Source organism: Neltuma alba, unplaced genomic scaffold, assembly GCF_004799145.2.
Source record: "Neltuma alba isolate B1F8T4 unplaced genomic scaffold, ASM479914v2 tig00012445_pilon, whole genome shotgun sequence".
NCBI lineage: Eukaryota > Viridiplantae > Streptophyta > Magnoliopsida > Fabales > Fabaceae > Neltuma > Neltuma alba.
The window spans coordinates 18,256-30,142 of record NW_021636925.1 but is presented as its reverse complement, the minus strand read 5'-3'; the positions used below and the strand labels follow the sequence as shown (position 1 = coordinate 30,142).

General features: G+C 34.6%; 2 pseudogenes; one reads left to right on the top strand and one right to left on the bottom strand.

Moving 5' to 3' along the window:
* Positions 1–2,722: 2,722 nt before the first annotated feature.
* Positions 2,723–3,622, top strand: LOC114727088 (very-long-chain (3R)-3-hydroxyacyl-CoA dehydratase PASTICCINO 2-like; annotated as a pseudogene).
* A 1,592-nt stretch (positions 3,623–5,214) lies between these two features.
* LOC114727085 (guanosine nucleotide diphosphate dissociation inhibitor At5g09550-like) lies at positions 5,215–11,063 on the bottom strand (annotated as a pseudogene).
* Positions 11,064–11,887: the final 824 nt, after the last annotated feature.

Sequence of the window (11,887 nt, the reverse complement as noted above, 5' to 3'; positions counted from 1 at the left end):
AAAAATAATTTTGGAAGAAATTCAATTCCTACATTCACGAAATTAAATAAATACATGTATGATACATCTAATGTGACAAAAAAAAATCGACGTGATACATTCCCTCCGTGAATCTAAGAAATCGAATTTAGTAATTAAAAAAATCGGCTGGATAAGTTTGGCCGGAAAAAAAAATACGAATATATATGATTATATATATTATATAATATATATATTATAATGCGTTGGCAATAAGTGTATGTATATAATGAGATGCAGAACTGGCGAGCTGGGACCAGCTGTGAAGAGGCATTTAAGTCATTAGCTGATATATTGCAGTTTTTAACATTATGCAATTTAATTGCAAACGATATATCCAATGCCATATTTAACTTCGCTCATTGGCCAAATGATATTTGGATTTGTTGGCAAAAAAATGATTTATTTGGAGTCATTCCTTACTTATTTATAGGACAAAACTCACCCATGATGGGACAGGAAAAACTCCATATAAGGGATCACTACGTTCGAGTTAAGGTCTTAGCTTCAATATACCTCTTTTAGTATCTCGACTAACTTCAGGATCAAACCCCCTCCATGTTGTGAGAGAGTTTGACCCCTTCGCCAGTTGAATCCAAGGATGAGGAGTCAAACAAAGTATATTTTGAGCGAGCTAATTAATGGCTTATTGAGGTATTTTAATTTCTATGCATGAGATTTTAATCATTAAGAGTGTCGTACTTTTTTTTTAAAGTATAGATATTCTCATATTAAATTTAATTTTATTTGAATCATTATTCCATACTAAATGTAAATATTTTCTTCCGAATTTTCCGTACACTCCTGGTAAATCTGTGAAAGTATCCTAAATTTACTTTAAATATATGAAATATAAATAATCAAAGAATCAAAGGGCAAGGTGTGATCGATCCAACTTATTTCCGCGTCTAATCAAATAGGGTATCATATTGTCTCTGTCTAAAACGGTAAAGCCAGCGGCGGGGGAAATGTTAATGACATGTGATGGAATATCAGAGGTTGATGGGTCTATTTGTTGCAAGCTGTTCTTGCCACTCCTTTTCTTCCTTCCCTTTTTTATGCTTTTCTGGCGCTTGCTTTACAACACATTGGAATTGGAATATCTCTTTCTTCCTCCTCGCGTCCGCTACCACAATAAGTAATAGGGCAAAAGAAATTGCATATGATACCCAAATTTGAAATATAATTATAAGCAGTATAATAATCATTCTGGTTTGCTGCTGAAAAGATAGAATTTATTCAAATTTATGAATTTCTTAATGAGAAGAGTGTAATATTAAATATTTTGATAATAATTTCACGATAATTAATTGAGAAATTTATCTGTAAGTCGTCTAAGATTTAAGCTTGAAAAATAATTATAATATTTAAGCATGAAATTTTTAAGACTTTTTTGTTTAGATGTAATCCCCCGCGAAGTGGGTGCCATAGTTTCCCAGAATAACCTGCAAAATTATGAAGGGGGCAGCATTCTCTTTTTAGATTCTAGTCTGCGCTTCAGCGCTTCTCAAATTCAAATTCATTCATGGTATCATATAATCTCAAATCATGACAAATTAGTATAGTTTCGATCCATTTCATATTGGACTCCGGGATTGTGTTGGTTGGGTTTTAAACTATCATTGGCCCATGCCACCCAAACCCACATTATTCCGGCCATAGATTTAAGGGGTGTTTAAAGCATTTTCGTAAAAAGAAACTTTTTTTATATATATTTTGTGTATTATAAAAATATTTTTAAAATTAAGATTTTAATTCCATCTAAATACCTCTTTATTCCTAGCAAGTATTCAATTCTTTTCTTATCTTTTGGTGGCACACAGGGTGGCCTAGAAAATCTCCAGTAAACAAAAACTACTTATCTCTATGCATTGGGAACCCGCTCACAATCACAAACATCCTAATCAAGAATACTGGGCCATACACACTTCCCCAGATCCGTATCCAGGGCTCATTTTCTCCCGAGAAATGAATAACTAACTAATAATAATAAAAACCGTTAGTTATACCGATAAGAGTTGAGTCTAGTACAATAAACTAGTCCCTCACAACTTGATAAATTAATATCTGAATCTCAATTCAAAAAGTATCTACATTTAGTACTCGGTTTTATCTTAAGCAGGACTATTTCCAATAAAAAAAAAAACAACATGTACCTAAAAAAAGCCATGTTAGTTATTTATAAAAAAAAATTATGCTGGCTTATCTAAAATACTCTTAATTACTTAAATCACATTAGAAACGGAAGATTGAGGCCTTCAAAGCAAGTCTCTTAGCTCCTACAGCCAATATTTAAAGAAAATCATGAGAAAGAGAGAGCGTGAGCGAATCCAAAGCGGACGTGGCGTTGGGCATCCGGCGGGTCGGTGAGCAACTGGGCATCAGGTGTGCCATTTATTATTCATTGTTATTTATTGCCACTCTCCATTCTGTACAGTCACACTTGTTCCTATCTTCATCCAGCTTCACTTGTTCTTCCAAGATCAAGACTGCTCGGTACATGGATCAATGGCTTATTTCCTCCGATCAAGTTATGAAAATTTCTGTATGTAAATTTTGAACAATAAATAGGCCTACCACTTAACTATCCATTTTATTTAGTTGTTGCATCTATTTTTCTCCAAGCCTTCCAGCACTCTCTTCATAGCTAGTTTCTGTCTTTTCTTCCATCCTTCCCCCTCCTTTCTGCTCATCACTTTCTTCAATGACAGCTTTCATCCTACTCATAAGACGCCTCTACCTTGCTCTGTACAACTGGACCCTTTATGTTGGATGGTACTAGCCCATAATTTCTTTTAGCCAAATACTTTGTCTTACTTTGCATTTACTATATGCGTTGAAAATTTTTAGAATGGAAGTCTGATCATCTTTTTTTTTTAAAATTTTTTTTGTGTCAATCACAGTTGCACATTAATATAAATGAAATAATTTGATTTTTCCCCCCCTTTCACCTCGGCCTCATTTCTGTCGAGTGAGAAGGTTTCCGGTGCTGCATCTCGTTTTGAAGACATTGAAGGAATCGGGTCATGAACTTGTATACAATGTGGCCGGAAAGCCTTTGCTTTTTGCTCAAACAGCTGCTGTATTAGAGGTACCTGTACCAAAAACAACAGATTCTTCTTTATTATGGATAAACACTTCTGTTTGTTTCCTTGTGGAGTTATATTAACTTTTTCCCTTCTCTTTTTCCTTGGTATGGCTTTGACTTGAACAATGTGGTAGATATTTCATGGCTTAGCAGGTGAGAGATCCCTTGCTCATCAGTCATTACCTTAGTCTATGAAGATCGTCATTTGTGTTAAGAATCAGTGCTTATTATGGATTTCTTCTCCCTTTCCATTCTAGAAGGGTTGGTGAGGTCTCCTGTAGCAGCAACGTTACCACAAATAGCATCAAGGTTGTTCTTAATGTGGGGCATATTATGAAGTTTCCGTGAGGTTGAAACAAATTAAACTTTTTGTTGCTTTGTTTGCTCAAAGTTGAAGCATATATTATATCCTTCAATTATAAAGTTTTGACTTGTGACTATTAATGACAGACTCAGACTCGTGTGCTTGTTAGCTCCCCATCAATCAGCTTTTCTATTACTGAGGCAAGTACATGACTGATGCTTTGTTTTATAATTTATTCGCTTGATGAGACCGGAAGACTAGTTATACAAATAACATGTCTTTGCTTCTTGTCTTATTTACCAGACACATCGAGGCAGTACTTGAGATGAGAAAAAAAAGTCAGATAGTCTTAAATGAAACATATGAGTTTATGGAATCTACAGGTTTGAACTTGCTCCATCATCCCCTGAAATAGTTGGCTTTCTTCTAGTTGCCTAATCCCTTTGGTCGAGAAGATGTGTGAACTATGATCTATGATCAGTAATACTACAGGTTCATCTTCTTTGTCTGCCAAACATCTAGGCCATTCGTTATGCTTTTTATGGGATGAAAGAGGCTTTTGGTTTTGTGCCTTCATGGCTTCTATGACTAAGGTATGAAGTTTGAATTTTGAGGTAGATTAACCCCCAAGTTGCTGTCGTATTCAATATAATTTTTGCTTTGCAGGTATAGCACCTTCTTTGTGATGTTTAAACGGCATCATCAGTGGAATTGGGTTAATGTGTAGTGGCTCGCCTGTTATTAAGGTAATGAATTTTAATCTTGTAGGAGACAGAAAATTCTGTCTTTTTTGTTTGCATATAATCCTCGGGTATCTATTGGGTTTTACAGGGATCAGAATCTCCTCAGATCCGTTGAAAATGCAAAGTTAGAGAGGATTAGGAAGAGATTGTGCTTTTATTTCTACGCATGTTGATCCCATGAAAGTGAAGCTCATTATTCTCTTCCTAATTTTCTTCATTGTGAAATTCTTTTCGATTTCAAATAGTGAAATCCATCAACACACATTCCTTCCCCCCCCCCCCCCAATTAGAGAGATAAACATCATAAGATATACGAGACCTTATTTCTAATTAGTTTCATGATTTCAATTTCTGATATGTCTCACTTCCACACAAAAGTTGATCAAATTTGAGTGGATAAACTAACAACTTTGAGGCTAAATTACACTTCAACATCAAATCACAACACTACTAATACGATGGAGGTGTAGAGTAAAAGTAATTTATATTTTAAAATCACAACACTACTTGTGATCTATAACAAACCAAGAACTCAAGCATATTGGGAATGTATACGAGTTGGATTTCAACAATTTAGAAATTTGAAAGACAATTCAAGTCAACATGATTGAGAGATCAATTGACCGGGTCAAGTTGGATCCCACTCGATGAACATATTTTTAAATAATTATTTTGACCATATAAATTTTGATACATACATCTTTTCAAAAATCTCTCCAATGGAGGCAAGAAAAGTGTTCAAAAATGAAATCGAATACTAATATAGAAGCTAAACTTTAAAATGTGATAATTTGGTCTTTGTGCTCTATCAATGTTTGGACTATTATTATTATTATTATTATTTTTGGGTGATGATACTAGCAGCATATTTGCACAGAATCTTCAGCTACCTGTTAAGGAAGAAACTTTTACTTTATTTGCAATGTCAAAGAGGTAAGCACAATTGTCAAACTAATAGGAATTGAACAAACAAAAGGCGTCAAAAGAAGAATTCTCTTGCTCTTTGGACAAAGTAGAGGGCACACAAACTTTAAGGACAAAGTCAATCTTAGCCCGCGGGTTCGGGAGAAGAAATATAAGCAAGCACAATATCATCAATCGCCTGGCGCAATGGTGCTGATTCAGAATTTTACCGCTAAGATGCCCAAATTTATTCTTCGGCAGCACTCGCAGCACTCAGATCAACAGACAGGTCCAACTCCTGAGATTAGGAATCATTGAAAATAATGAATTAGTTGAAATACTTTAGTATTGACAGTATCCTTCATCCATGCGGAAAATTAAAAATGAAACTGAAAGGAGACCCTGAGGGCCCAAAACCTTGAAATCAAAGCAGTTTGATGCATGAAGCTTGTCAAATCTTGAGGCATTTCTTTTAACTCCAAGATGATTAATCAGTATCCTCATTCATGTCTATGAGAGAATAAAAGATCGAAGGGCTAGTATTCTCTTTACAAGGATCATGGTTCACAGATTTGATAGACACTACCCCAATGCCTATAGATTTGCCGGGACTCTGAAATAAGCAGCTTGATATATAAAAGGGGTTTTAGGACCACCCCGTATAAGCCCGGAAAAAATGAATTTGGATTCAGACTAAGGGGGTGTTTGGATGAAAACCAAACCATAGTTTTCAGAAGTGCTTTTACGGTTTACGATGTAAATATGGTGACTAGGAATTTGTCTTGTTTTACAAAAAAGTCCTTCTGAGAAGCACTTTTGAGATTGCCAAACACCCCCTAAACGTGAGCTCCTTTTTTTGTCAAATCCTAAAAAAAGAAAGGCTAAAAGCCCAAAACACAGTTTAAAACGCAGATGTCCGCATGTTCTTGTTTCCTACAGCTACACTAAAATACTAGAAACTTCAGCACGCAGAGGGGAACTTGATTCTTTAGTTCTTAGATGAGCTAATAAATGAAGGTTCGGCAACCATTTGTTCGCATGGTAAGCAGAGGATGAGAGAAATTATTACCTTTCCAGTTATCTTGCTGTACATGGCAATCACATCTCTCACCGTGGTTTCGAAATGGGTCGTTGCGTCATAGCTCTGTAAATAAACTCTTCCCATAAGAATAACTTGTATAAACGAGTAGTTAAAGATGAAAATAAAAGCCAAGTTAACAATGTCATAACATTATCCTTTTGGGACGAGATGAATTAATGCTGAACCTATGCTCTCTCATGTATCAAACATTCGCGGCTAAAGTAAATGACACCAATTACACAAACTTGCCAGATCAGAGATAGATATAAAACTTCCCCTTAAACTTACCGTGGATATGAAGCAGTTGTCATCAGCGCTTTGATTGTCTGGTTCATATCTATCGTAAGTGTCAAAAATATTTCATCTGTGGGTCCAAGAAGATCTATGCCCGGCTTCAATTCCACTTCAGGATTGTCAGTCTCTGCTTCTGTGGTAACAAAAGCGATGTATGTATTTCCTTTTGGAGCGACATTGTGAGAGTAGGAGCAGCAGAAAAGGTACCTTAAGCAATCATTAACCGAAAATAATAAGATATCCCGTTGAGCAGACTATTTCCAAGTCATTCAGATCAAGGGCCGGGGTGACAGCCCTTTTCTTATGTACGTTATTTGTGTAATCAATTTATAAAAAGAAAAATTATTCAATATTTCTTGAAAAATAAAACTCACGAGTAAAAATATTGTAACGTAGCTAATAGTTTTCATATTTTGCAATATCATGCTTTAAATGGTAGAAGGTTTTAGATTGGAACTTGACCCTTTTCAAATGACAAAATTTAAAAACAATACACTTTTAACATTATATCTTGTTACTAAAGCTCAGAGAATTGCAGGAAATTAAAGAAAAACTTATGTTTTCATATTTATATTAATAGACTCAAACTTTAACATGTTAAGATAAAAATTTTGATTCAGTTGTTTTATTTTCATTCTCTCTTTCTTTCACTTTATCAGATATCATTTATTCTTAGTTTTTAAAAACATTGATCTCTTATTTGTAATATTTTTCAACTTGATCCTGTATTTGTAAAAAGCCTCTGTGTTTTCTTTAAAATTGTTTCTCATTACTAAATATGCGGTAACTAACTAACGGCTACATTCAAAACATGCTTAGTTCACTATTCGTAAGAACTTGATAAACGTACATATCGGATTTACGGTCAAGCTGTTTCTGAGGCAGAATAACCTGGACTGACGAAGAGTCATTAGTATTTGGGATCGGATGGCTCATAATACATATAGCACGGGCCACTTTCCCGACTTTCTTCACCTATTGATAAACTGATAGGGTTAGCTTCATTAATAAATAAAATTTTAAGAAAGACTCAAAATGATCATCACGTAAGTTGGCAGTTGGTGGTCGTTACAAGTTTTGTACCTTGTCGGGTAAGTATGAAGGATCACAAACAACTTTCTTGCATTTAGCTGTCTCTCCTTCTGAGGTCACGCCCACAACCTTTCCACTTTCATCAAACTCAACCTGTCGTAAGTAAAAATAAAAAATCCTGCATCAAGCTCTGATTATCGAGGAGGACCCTAAAAGGAATTCATATTTTTTACGTACTTACTACTTGGAGTTATAAAAACATATATACCTTGCATTCTGGTTTGTTGAGCATGTAGGTACCACCATAAACAGCGCTCAAACGGGCAAATCCCTGCCAATAATTACAATAGTCAGAGTGACGAAGAAATTCCAAAGGCATGCTCTTTCTCCGCTGTAGTGTGTATTACAAACCTGAGGAAGCTCTCCCAGACCATAAAGTGGATATATATAAGGGGATCCACCCTGAAATCGTGCTAAAGACTCTGCGTATAGCTTTTGCAAAACCATAATTAAAATAAATTAGACTTTCAAAATCATTACTGTGAACAAGTGCATGCATGAGAGAAGACAAAACTCTCTTTCCAAATGAAAGCTCTAAGAGAACAAAATCCAATTCTTGTTATGCTTCAGACCATCATAGACCAGATGCGATGAAAAATCTTGCATAAAAAGAAAGTTAAAAATGAAGATTAGATTGATATCATGCATATGAAGTTTGACATAGGCTTTTCGGAACGCTTCATAACTTCTCCCACTCCCATGATTCCATAACAAAAACCTTACCATTCTGATTTCGTTGTCTACATCCGAATCCAAACAACCCCCCCCCCAACAAAAAAAAAAAAAAAAGCGGAGGGCTTCATAAGAAAGTGTTCCAGTACGATAATCCTTTGACATCAGCCACACATTTATCACTGATCAATCTAAGGTAACGTTTATTTTTCTAGAAGCAGGAAGCACAAACCTACTTTTGCAGTGTTGTACTGGTCTGATGTTGATAAAAGGAGAAGGGAATCCCAAGAAACACTTAACTAACAGGCCATGCCAAAATTATTGGGGCAGCAAGTTGGCTGGTTAAAGGACACAGCGGGAAATAGGAAATGACCTTCCAAGCAACGGCATTGATGCATGATACGTACAAAAGTAGTATTCAAGTCATTAGATCCGTGTTACATCCATATATATATGCCCTATATACAATAACAAGCTTACTAACCAACCTACTGAATCTCTTCCCAACTAATTACAAATTCCCATATAACATGCACACGCACTGAAATCAAAAAAGCAAATTCATTAGAAGAACTAGGTACCTTCATTCTTTTCACAAAGTCTATTGCAGGCTGGTTCAGGTAAGCATCATCCAAATAGAGCGCCAAAGCATGGCCAATGAAGTCAATTGTGTTGTCATCTAGCCCGTATTTCCTAATTAGAAGCAAACTTCGAGTTATTTTGCATCGCGAATAATCATTGTGATGGAAAGCAAACAAGCATGAGATATTCAATATAGCGAATAATCGAATCAAAAGATTATTTAAAAGTTTATTGCCATAAAAGAAAAGAACGTCACTCCTCATCCAACATTTTGGACGGCTTCCAAAAATTTTATTACTGGAAAGTAAATAAATTAAACAAATATTTTTTGAATTTATTTTAAAGGTATAGAAACCTCTTCATTTTTAAAATATACATTAGCCTACTCTAAAAACAAAACTATACTTTAGTTGAACCACTTGACATATTTTTAATGGAAGATATCTTAATAGAAGGAATAAATTAATAAAGTGAAATATATTTTGAAAATAGACTAAGATCTGTTAAATTTCAACAAAAATAGAAGAGTGGTTCAATAATTTATTTTTAAAAAAAAATTATGGAGAACCCTACTGTGATTAGAAATATCACTTTCGGCTTGAATTGCTATTTAATTTGCAAGAAAAAGTGCTTAAATTAATCACACACAGACACACGATCTCAAGAGTAAATGACAGTGATATAGTACGAAATGAGTTCTTTTGCTGTAACTGTGTTAAGGTCCAGTCCTTCTTTAGATTTCGGATCATTTTCATCAAAGTCTTGGACATAAATGAAAAACTTTCGAGCGCGCCGCTTCTCAAACAATCCCATAAGGGGAGATTTCAAAGCCTCCACATCATTTGCTGGTACTTTATGAATCTGAAGTATACAATCCAAGTCATCAGTTTACATTTTATTTAGAAAATAAATAACTAGGCTTTAACAAAATTTTAGTTAACATCAGAACCTCATACCTTCTTTTTATTGTAAACATAACTGCCATCCACTGCCTTGAAATTCAGATATTTTGTAACACTAGTATGGATGAGAACACGAACCAAAGTTCCATTGGCCATCATGAACTGTTGAAGCGTGATTAGAATATTAATGGTAAGCACTAATCAGTGTAGGACAATCTCTAGCATTATATTGGTTTTTTTGTAATCTAAAGTGGTTCTTGCCTTTAATAAATTTGGCCAAAATTAGATGTCAATCAAAATTTTATCAGCAGGTCAATTATAGGCTACTAACTTTCAAGCATCACCAATGGTTTAGCAGTTGGTTTTTCTACTTAGTGTAAAAACCTAAAATAATCAAATGCTAAATAGTACAGGATCACGTGTTTCAGTCACACCTGTACCTTCCCTGTGCTAATACTTTAACGTTCCATGTAACGATTCAAACTTCATTTGAATTTCTCTTAACAAGTTTGTCATCAAATATCAAAAGCCAAACAGCAGATTATTCGAGCAAGCACAAGCCAAGTAGTAGTCAAAGAAGTATCAGATAGTCCTCGATATAAATGCGAAAAAAGGAATGTTTCATTTACTCTACTCTTGCAACAATGATCGGAATAGGTAATATATTTTAAGAAAATGTACTCGTCCAGCATACCTTTGGGATCATATCAACATTGTAGTCTTTGCTTGAGCCTAAATGCTCTGGAGGATTGTCATTGCCCCTGAATCGCTGCCAAAGCTACGCAAAAAGGAAATTCATGGCACTAATCATATAAATCCTAAAAAGAGAAACAAGTTCAGATGAATACTAATCGGTTACCTGTTTAAGATTAAGCGATGTGGATTCTCCACCATAATAGTCATTTCTATCCATATGCAGCACCTGATCAAAGCCGAGACAGTTAGATGTGACCAAAACACCAGCAGGTAGATGTGTACCGATAAGTCCGTGCACTAAAGCCGTAGGTAGATGCAAGGAAACCACACGGATCCATCATTTAAAGGTACCGAGATGATAGAAAGTTTACGAAAGCATCTCTCACAAATCTGAAAACATATTATTTTGTTCTTTTGTAATCCAGTTGTCATGTTATCGATAATCAAATATTCAGAGGGAGAACTGAGAAAAAACTTCCAGCGCTAATCAAATTGACGGAACGAGAGGTTCTTAAGAAAAAAAGAAAAAAAACTTGGTGAGGAATTGAGAAGAGTACTTTGAGTCCATCGACAGAGAGGAGGCCACTCAGGATGCATTCTTTGAGTCCGGTTCCGAGCACTATAACATCATACTCTTCATCCATGGCGGAGATAGAGATCGAAGATACAGAAAAGACGGGAAAGAGAAAGTGCGAAAGAGGGAGTGAGAAATGGAAGAGAAAAGAAGAATCAGGCCTTTCATATTGGGAGCAGGGGAGAGGGAGTGGAGGTACCGGGTGTCGTGCCAGCGTTCCGCGAGATTCGATTTTACCGGTAACCTCGTGATGTTAACGACCCTCCGCACGTGTGAGGATCCGTTATTATTTTTGCCCCATAGAAATTCATCTGAAAAATATACGACGACGATTTTGTAATTTTATTGGGCAATTGTTAGCCGGACTTATAATAAAGCTGTGTTTTTTGGGCTAAAATATATATTTAGTTGTTTTAAAGTTAAAGATTTTAATTTTACTCCTTAATTTTAAAAAGTATATACTCTTCTGATTTTAAATATAAGACTTTAAAAGAATATTTAGTTTTTTCAATCCTAAAATCCTTAACTCAGATAATAATTTTTTATAATAACTATGATTTTAAAATATTTTATCAACATTAAAAATATTAGTATTATTATTTTTTTAAAAAAAAAATTAAAAATATATTTTTTAAAATTAAGAAAACAAATAAAAACTTTATGTAAAATTAAAAAACTAAATATATTTAATTTTTTTAAAAAAAAATTAAGTTGCATCCAATAATTTTAGTAATAAACCCTATCTTTACCTCACTTTACAACAAACCTAAATACGGATTTAATGTAAAGCTTCAACTCAAATTTTAGTAGCACGTAAAAGAATTAATTAAACATTTTGATCCTGTAAATAAACATTTTTGAATCATTTTATGTACGAATATTAAAAAAATATAAAAGTATGTATCCAACAAAACTATACATATAAGCACACCTTTTGC